Raw genomic sequence first — 10,380 nt, 5'->3', positions numbered from 1 at the left:
ACCAGGAAGGGAAATGGCGGCGAGTAGTGCGGATGAAATGGAGGAAATGGAGAAAAAGTTGGTGAAGCAACAGCTGTGCTGGAATGAGAACAATATGGGTGCTACTTCGAGAACACAAACTCCTGCATCTTTCACAGCAAAGAGCGAGGGAGTCCCAGGGGATGACTGGAGGAGCAATGGTGGACCGGAAGCATTGTGTGATTCTCTTGGCACGAGTACAGTTGGTGAGAATGAGTGGACGATGGTGAAGAAGAGTGGAGTGAAAAGGGCTTAAGTTGGAAATGAACTGCAGTTTATGGTTAGAGTGCGATTCGCGAGCAAGGATATTTTTGGGTGACCCGTTTGCAGTCTCAAAGATGGTGAAGGACGAATTGGGTGAAGTGGAATCAGTTTGAATAACCAGGAGCAGTATGATGCTGATTTCATGTGTGTCGACAGCACAAAAGGAGAAAGCTCTGTGGCTCAATAAGATGTCGACGCATGATGTGGAAAGCTATGACTTTTAGAGTAGGGCACCGGTTAAAGGTGTCATCTCTGGTGTTTTGTTGGACATAGAGGCTGTGTGGTTTAGGGATAACATTCAAGGAGTGGTAGACGCACGTCGATTGAATCGAATGATAGAGAGAAGGAAGTCGTTCTCCCAACTTATGTAAAACTTGAGTACGTGAGATATGCGGATGATGGAGGTCGCAGTAGCTAGGATCAGGGCAATCCAGACGGTCTCCTATGTGGAGGCAGTGAAAATAGCTGAAGGACTGAGTAGAGAGGAGATGGAAGTGGATGTCCCATAGTCTGCAGAAGAAGGATCTCAACATACTAATAGTAAAGAAGGTGGACTTTGTTGCTTTTATAGCGCAAGTAGCCTCTATAATTCTTAAATGGAAGAAGTTTGGAAGCACCAAGCCTCTTCCTAGAGCTGTCCGCCCAACCAAAACTGGGCAATCGGGTGAGAAGGGCCTTGGTCAGGGAGGTGACCAAGAACCCAATGGTCACTCTGACAGAGCTCCAGAGTTCCTCTGTGGAGATGGGAGAACCTTCCAGAAGGACAACCATCTCTGCAGCACTCCACCAATCAGGCCTTTATGGTAGAGTGGCCAGACGGAAGCCACTCCTCAGTAAAAGACACATGGCAGCCCGCTTGGAGTTTGCCAAAAGGCACCTAAAGGACTCTCAGACCATGAGAAACAAGATTATCTGGTCTGATGAAACCAAGATTGAACTCTTTGGCCTGAATGCTAAGCATCACGTCTGGAGGAAACCTGACACCATCCCCACGGTGAAGCATGGTGGTGGCAGCATCATGCTGTGGGGATGTTTTTCAGTGGCAAGGACTGGGAGACTAGTCAGGATCGAGGGAAAGATGAATGGAGCAAAGTACAGAGAGATCCTTGATCAAAACCTGCTCCAGAGCGCTCAGGACCTCAGACCGGGGTGAAGGTTCACCTTCCAACAGGACAACGACCCTAAGCACACAGCCAAGACAATGCAGGAGTGGCTTCGGGACAAGTCTCTGAATGTCGTTGAGTGGCCCAGCCAGAGTCCGGACTTGAACCCGATCGAACATCTTTGGAGAGACCTGAAAATAGCTGTGCAGCAACGTTCCCCATCCAACCTGACAAAGCTTGAGAGGATCTGCAAAGAAGAATGGGAGAAACTCCCCAAATACAGGTGTGCCAAGCTTGTAGCATTATACCCAAGAAGACTCGAGGCTGTAATGGCTGCCAAAGTTGCTTCAACAAAGTACTGAGTAAAGGGTCTGAATACTTATGTAAATGTGATATTTCTGTTTTATTTTATTTTTAATGCATTTGCAAAAATGTATAAAACCTTTTTGCTTTGTCATTATGGGGTATTGTGTGTGTAGATTGATGAGGGGGAAAAAAACAATTGAAAACATTGTAGAATAAGGCTGTAATGTAACAAAATGTGAAAAAAATCAAGGGGTCTGAATACTTCCCGAATGCACTGTATATACAAATGACTACTCAATTTCTATAATATAGGTCTAAGAGTAGAAAAGACACCTTCGCGTTCAGGGTGATGAGTCCAACCTCAAAACACCTGTCTGGGGCAGTCCTCCTGAGGATGTCATCCAGGACAGCGTGACAGGCCTCATTGGATGATGACTCCTGAGGGAGAGACAGAGAGACAGAGAGTCAGTTGAGGTAAGGGGGTGGACAAGTTCCAGGCAGGCTAATGCTGTGTGAATTATAGATGGATAGATTTCATGGGGCAGTGGTGCTGCTCAAGCATCTTAACCACAGGGCACATCAAACCTACACCTGACTCAGTATAAGGCTGACAAAGTAAAATGATTTATGGCTTGATCATTTGATAACACTGCCTGTTTCATCAGTTGAACAGCATGAAAGCTTGGGCAATGACACAGTCTTTTGTCACCATCACCTCTGGCTGACAAGAGAAGAACCCGTATGAATGTATAATCTAAAGCATATTTGAGCATGCAAAGAAAAAATAAATATATATATATATATAAATACCGGTCAAAGTTTTAGAACACCTACTCATTCAAGGGTTTTTCTTTATTTGTACTATTTTCTACATTGTAGAATAATAGTGAAGACATCAAAAATAAAGAAAAACCCTTGAATGAGTAGGTGTTCTAAAACTTTTGACAGGTAGGGTAGTTCACATACTGTACCTGCAGTGGCCCCCACGTGAAAAACAACAAGTCTGTTTTAATATTCACATCTCTTTCAATTCAACATGCGCTTCCTTTGCTCTTGTGTTTTCTTATTGATCATAAGATGCTAAACTGTGGAGTGTGGTGAATTGTCTATGAATAAGTTTCCCTCAAGCGTACTGAAACAGAGACATGGTTGTGTGTAAAGCCGATAGTAGCCTGGTCAAAGAGAGATTGTTTCTAGGTTGTTGGAATAAGGCCAAAATTATTTGCCCCCTCCCCCCAACAATTCTACATTCACTTTTCTTGCCCCACTTGTCCATTGAATATTGTACTGGTTTGAAATAGACTGTTACATTAACATTACAATAATGTATTCAAACTTTACATACACCTTCAGTCTTTGTAGGATTAACAAACATACAGTAACATGAATGAATTATGTAGTATGTCACATAACACAACTTTCCAGAAAAGGCTACTAAAACATTGAGGGGAAAAAGTGTATCAGTGTGTACAGTTCTTTGATTGAGTTAATTTTGGTAGCTGTAAACTTGCCATGTGTTCAGTGTATAGGCGACAGCCCGATAGGGGAGTCTTCCACCCTCCATGGTGATTTGAAGGGGGCACCTGAAGTAAAAACAACTGAAAAATAGGACAAGAGCAAATCCGCTGAATGATAATATTACAACCTGACCTCATACTGTAGCTACTATGGAAGTATCTCTAAATTCGGAAAATAAATAGTCAATGAATGTCTTTTAGGGTGTTTTCACCACAGGAGGTTCGTGGCACCTTAATTGGTGAGAACAGGCTTGTGGTAATGGCTGGAGCGGAATGCTATCAAATGCATCAAACACATGGTTTCCTTTTTTAGGACAATGTGAACGCAAAGCTCCTCAGGTTCGCTTGTCATTATTCCCAAACCACACACTAGACTACTGCAACACCGTTCCCCCTGCCATAAACCCTCACATTGGTGCCACAAAAAAAGAGAAGATGACGATGTGCCGGTTTGCGAAAAAAAATTGTGTGCTGCTTTGGATATTGATTAGCGATTGTCAAGGACGCACAGCAATTCCAAAATGTATGGAGTTTTTAGTTCAGATTATTTATTTGTAATATGTGATATATAGGCTAAGAGAGCTTCAAGGGGCACTAGCCCCAATTACAGCATTATTTATTCTGCAGTTATTCTAATGCTATTTATTGTTACCAATCAAATTTACATGTTAATAGTATCTTCTGGTTACAATTATTATGTGTCATATTTTAACTCAATGCAATCTATTGGCTTCCAACATGTAAGTAGATGTATCTAGCTGTCTGATAACGCATTCTAATTGAATGGCTTGTCCTGCACTTTGTAAAAACCCAGAGTGCATGTTGGAAAAATATATTGGTTCCTTTCTAAACATAGCAATGTGAATGCAAAGAGAACGCTGTCCACAAAGTAGTTGAAGTGAACTGGCAAAATAGTTGAGGCCTCATTCAAAGGCAAAGGCAGTGTGACTACAAAGAGAACTGGGTTCATGAAAAAAAAGTACCCCTTTTTTTACCCCAGAGTTCACTTTAAAGAGAACTGATATTGGTTCCTTTAAAGAGGACTATATGTGAAAAGAGCCTTACATAATAAGGAAGAAAGAGCAAAACAGAAGACACCAATTTCCTCACCAACAGTTATGTTCCCCATGTTGTCTAACTGCCACTATAAGTCCTGTTGAGAAAGGGAAGATGAGAAGGTGTTAGACGTGAACTAATAAATACTTAAACTGCACTTTTAGACCTGGGTCCACAGATATATTGTACTGTACCAACATGCCTTGCAGGATTGTCAGTAATCAAAATTATGGGAAAAAAAGGGAAATTGGGGTTATTTAACCGAGATGAGAAACATTCATATTGGAGATGGGGGAAATCAAGACTATTATAAGGTGATTCCAGATCAAAACAGTCGGTGTCAGGTCAGGGACTCATACATTATATAATAGACAACCCAGACTAATGTGATTGTATGGATTAGGTCTCCCCTTAGAGGACCAAACAATTTACTGCACAAGTATCAGTCATACATTACCAGTCGTTTTCAGTTATGTTACAATAAAGGGAAGGAAAAGGGGGGTACTTAGTCAGTTGTACAACTGAATGCATTCAACTAAAATGTGTCTTCCGCATTTAACCCAACCCTTCTGCTACGTGTTCTACTGTCACTCAATGTTCTACAATGAGCAGGAAGATCATGATAAATAATACATTTAAAAAGCAAGTTTCAGTTCTCACCAAGTGTGTCATGTCCACTGACACTTTGCTTCTGTTCCAGCAAGTCCTGCAACTATGAGTTATAATTTTAGTTTATCAATATCTGTCATTTATATTTAAAATGGTTAGCCATGACATTTTCCCCTATGGAGTATCGGTACCTAGTAATCCTTGGCTGACTGCACAAGCATCACAGCATGTTGTAATTGGACTCTATAGTAAAGCCTTGCTCCCTGGCGAAAGCTGCTGCTCCATCCCCAACCAGCAGACTATGGGGGCTCCTGTCCATCACCCTACAAGCCACCCGCACCGGAGCCCCAACACTGGAAATCATAGTTTCATACCGTACAGACAGTACATTTATCAATAGGTTATTTATTTTCAAAGATATCTCTTTCCCATGGCAGTGGTTTCAGCAGGTGGTTCTCTCACCATCGTAGTGCTGTGACTGCCCCAAACCTGCCGTTGATGCCCTCCATGATGGCAGCATCACACTCCCCCACTGTTAGGGAATCCTCCCCTCCCCACAATGTGATGCCCAGTCTCTGGGTCATCTTCAACCTCTGGAAGAAACACAAGAGTATCATAATGCTTCATTCTATAGCTAGAGGACTCCTCATTTTTTTTGCCTTAATCTGTTGTTGTCTAGTACTGTCTTTCTGCTAGCTAAGACCATCTACTTTAAATGCTGCCTGTCTTCCCAGTAGCCTACTTGGTGTGTGAACTGCTGACTGCTCATAACTTGCAGATGATTGTTGACACATCAACCAGGATTAAGGGGCAGGGCAATTTGTGACTGTTGTGGTTTTGGTAATCAGTGTCAGCGGCGGTCTCGTCGTCAAAACTAAGACCGCCACCGAAACAAAGATGGTTCTGCTGAGTTATTCAAGGAAGGAAAAAGAGTAAAGCTCCACACCACTCTCTCACTTGAGTATCTTACCTAATTATTTTCAGATGATCTAATTTTGCTTTTTTGTATCTTTGGCAACTATATGTGTGTTTTTAACCCAGTTCGCCCCTCTCCCTGTAGGCTTTACAGACGCTCCCCACCCCTTGGCTGCAACCCTTCTAATTTAGTGTACCCTGCGCACACAACCCATGTGGAATTCCTGGTCTCCAGCAGCGCTTGGAGCTGCCGATCTGCGGTCAAGAACGCTGAGTTCATCTCAGTCTATGCTGCCCTTCAGTCCTTAGACTTTCTGGCCCTGACAGAGACATGTATCAACCCGGGGAACACTGCTACTCCAACTGCTCTCTCTTTATCTGACAACCTTTTTTCTCGTAGTCCGAGAGCACCTGGTCTTCACGGTGGTGGCACAGGGCTGCTCATAGAGATTCTCTCTTTTCTCCCTCACTCACCTGTCCATCTCCTCATTTGAATTCCATGCTGTCACTGTCACTTGTCGACTCAACATTGTTGTCATCTATCGCCCACCATAGAGAGTTCCTCAATGAGCTTGACACCTTGATAAGCTAATTTCCTACGATGGCTCACCGCTCTTCGTACTGGGCGACTTCAACCTCCCGTCATCTGCCTTTGATTAATTTCTTTCCAACTCTTTTTTCCCCTCCTTGCCTCTTTTGACCTTTCCCAGTCCCCTCACACTCACAAGGCAGGCAAAATGCTTGACCACATCTTTATTAAAGGCTGTTCGCCCCTACCCAGATGGTTATGCGCAGTCGCAATCTTCACTCTCTTTCTCACACTACTCTCTCCTCTTCTATACTATCATCTCTCCCTTCTGCTGAATCGTTCTCTCTCCTGTCTCCTGATTCTGCCTCTTCGACCCTACTATCCCTTCTTTCCGCATCCTATGACTCTCACTGTCCCTTTTCCTCCTGGCTGGCTCCACCCTCCCCCTCCTGCATCCTTTCTCCCCCTCCTCTCTACCTTATCTTCCTCTGTATCTGCTGCTGAAGCTACTTTCTATCACTCTACATTTCAAGCTTCTGCCTCTAACCCTAGGAAACTCTTTTCCACCTTCTCCTCCCTCCTTAATCCTCCACCCCCCCTCCCTTCTCCCTCTCTGCAGACAACTTTGTCAACCACTTTGAAATGAAGTTTGACGACATCCGCTCCTCATTCACTCAGCCTATTGAATCAACTGGCCCCACTCACACAGATCTACCTTACGCCTTAACCTCTTTCTCCCCTCTTTCTCCAGATGAAATCCTGCGAATAGTGAGGTCCGGTCGCTCAACAACCTGCCCGCTCGACCCCATCCCCTCCTCCCTTTCCAGACCATCTCTCGAGACCTTCTCCCATTCCTCACTTCCCTCATCAACTCATCCCTGACCACTGGTGGCGTCGCCTCTGACTTCAAAATGGCCCGAGTCGCTCCCCTCCTCAAGAAACCTGCTGATGTCAAAAACGACAAAAACTCCCTTCTTTCTTTTCTTTCCAAAGCACTTGAGCGTGCTGTCTCTGACCAACTCTCTCGCTATCTCTCTCAGAACGATCTTCTTGGCTCTAACCAGTCCTCCTAGATCTATCCTCTGCCTTCAACACCATGAACCACCAGATCCTTCTCTCCACCCGCTCAGGGCTGGGTGTCTCAGGCTCTGCACACTTTAGGATTGCATCCTACCTGGCAGGCCCATCCTACCAGGTGACGTGGAGAGGATTTGTGTCTGCACCAAATATTCTCACATCTGGTGTCTCACAGGGCTCAGTTCTAGGCCCTCTCCTCTTCTCTCTATACACCAAGTCACTCGCCTCTGTCATATCCTCACACTGTCGCTCCTGTCATTGCTATGCGGATGACAACTCAACTACTTTGATCCTTACCCCCTTCTGACACCCAGGTGGGGACACGCATCTCTCTGTGTGCCTAGTAGATATCTGGGGCTTAGATGTTGGCCCTCAAGCTCAACCTTTACAAGACGGAGCTGCTTTTCCTCCCGAAGAAGGCTCGCCTGCTCCAAGACCTCTCCGTCGCAGTTGATAACTCCATGGTGTTCCCCTCCCAGAGTGCAAAGAACCTTGGCGTGACCCTGGGCAACACTCTGTCGCTCTTTGCAAACATCAAAGAAGTGACATGCTCCTGCAGGTTTATGTTCTACAACACCTGTAGAGTACGACACTACCTCACTGGAAGTGACGCAGGTCCAAATCCAGGCACTTGTCAACTTCCGTCTGGACTCCTGCAACTTGCTGTTGGCTGGGCTCCTGCAACTTGCTGTTGGCTGGACTCCTGCAACTTGCTGTTGGCTGGGCTCCTGCAACTTGCTGTTGGCTGGACTCCTGCAACTTGCTGTTGGCTGGGCTCCTGCAACTTGCTGTTGGCTGGACTCCTGCAACTTGCTGTTGGCTGGACTCCTGCAACTTGCTGTTGGCTGGACTCCTGCAACTTGCTGTTGGCTGGGCTCCTGCAACTTGCTGTTGGCTGGACTCCTGCAACTTGCTGTTGGCTGGGCTCCTGCAACTTGCTGTTGGCTGGACTCCTGCAACTTGCTGTTGGCTGGACTCCTGCAACTTGCTGTTGGCTGGGCTCCTGCAACTTGCTGTTGGCTGGACTCCTGCAACTTGCTGTTGGCTGGACTCCTGCAACTTGCTGTTGGCTGGACTCCTGCAACTTGCTGTTGGCTGGACTCCTGCAACTTGCTGTTGGCTGGGCTCCTGCAACTTGCTGTTGGCTGGGCTCCTGCAACTTGCTGTTGGCTGGACTCCTGCAACTTGCTGTTGGCTGGGCTCCTGCAACTTGCTGTTGGCTGGGCTCCTGCAACTTGCTGTTGGCTGGGCTCCTGCAACTTGCTGTTGGCTGGGCTCCTCGCGTGTGCCCACTCGCACTTGACTCTTTTCCCTCTTCCTACCTCTGACTTTAATGATAGCTACTTTATAGAGGAAACATTTACTTACTATGACTGAGATATGTGGTTGTCTCCCCTAGCTATCTTAAGATTAAGTCGCTCTAAATAAGTGGCTGATAAATTACTAAAAATTATTATATATATTTTTTAAATAGACATGCTGCTTTGCTTAACTGCAGTCGGTGGGTCACCCACTCCAACTCATGCCAACCTGCCATGGCATCCTCTACATTGTCCGTAGCATCTCATCCAGCGGTAATCAGGCTGAGAGAATCCCCATGTCCATGTCCCTACAGCTGCCATGGATCCACTGTCTGAAGAACTACTGGCTATAGGAGGACAAAACACATGGTAGCTATATACCCAATCCACGTGCAAATTAAAGTCCCCACATCCAAGGTCTGGGTTAAACAAACTAGGAAATAAACAAACTAGTAGATGAACAATGCACTAGAACTTTCCTTTCATGAGTCATCCCCATTGGAAAAGCTTGACTGGTGAATGCAAGAGATCCCTATCTATGCATCTAGTGGGCAGAAATGAGAAAGGAAAAGCAGTGTTTGCAGAATACGGACATGACCCAGGATTAACCCCCCTTAACTTCACCACAACCAGTATATATATCAGACAAGGCTGGTGGGAGGAGCTTTAGGAGGACAGGCTCATTGTAATGGCTGGAATGGCATCAATGGAAGGGTATCAAACACCGCAAACTCTGTCCGTTCTTCCTATAGCTCACCCCACCAGCCTCCTCTGCTATCACTCTACATGGACACTATTTGCTGGAACCACGACTTGCAGCACTAGCCAATGAAAGTGATCCTCGTCCTCATCTTCTTCCTTTCAGTTTCTGGCAGACTACACAAATACATGGTGTATTACTGCCACCCACAGGCTCAGCATATCCCTACACAGTACACAGCAAACCCACAGTGCCCCAATCTCATCCTGGTCCACAGGATGAAATCCTTCCTCTGCTACCCTACATACTCCCTCACACCCATCGCAGATCCCTGAATAGAAAAATATTGTTGTCCCATTTTCACCTGCTCTCACTCTATCTGCCACTTCCATCAGACGCACCAACTGCATATAGACCAATCTGTAAAAAAATTCAAGATGAAAATCATAACAGCCATACTTCTTCTAATAGGAAGCATATGGAGCGGGGAGGACATTAGGAAACAGGGAGCATACTACATGAGACTGTAATCCCAACCCCAATCAGCAGAGGGAGTGATATGCACAATAACATTCCATAATGCCTGCCCTCTGCCAGGCTCCAGTCAGTGATCCGAGAAATGGGGACAGCTGCTGAACACAACACCCAAAGGAGAAGCTATCATTGGTAACACAAACATAGCACTGTTGATAAAAACAGCATTGCATGGATAGGGGCTACTGTGGGGGATAAAGATAATTCCATCCCCATCAAAAGGACTTAAAGGCTTTTCATTGCCACAGAGATCTACTTTACACTAGACCAGGCATTAGGTAAAGGCCTCTGCCTTTGTACTATATGGACATGCACAGCATTCACACCCTTGACCATAACACATACATTGTTCTGGTTCATGTACTATGGTCAAGGGTGTGAATGGCGTATGTGTGAAGCATAAAGCTTATCATCCAGGTGTGTGATCATGACACAAAATAATATAGCTATG

The 10,380-nt window shown here is 45.3% G+C and overlaps 1 pseudogene; it reads right to left on the bottom strand.

The window, feature by feature from the left end:
- Positions 1-5,093: 5,093 nt before the first annotated feature.
- Positions 5,094-9,016, bottom strand: LOC120017409 (annotated as a pseudogene).
- Between the last annotated feature and the right edge of the window lie 1,364 nt (positions 9,017-10,380).

Source organism: Salvelinus namaycush, chromosome 22 (genome assembly GCF_016432855.1).
Source record: "Salvelinus namaycush isolate Seneca chromosome 22, SaNama_1.0, whole genome shotgun sequence".
In the NCBI taxonomy this organism is placed as follows: Eukaryota; Metazoa; Chordata; class Actinopteri; order Salmoniformes; family Salmonidae; genus Salvelinus; species Salvelinus namaycush.
The sequence above is the reverse complement of the archived record's forward strand: the minus strand, read 5'-3'. Positions and strand labels throughout refer to the sequence as shown.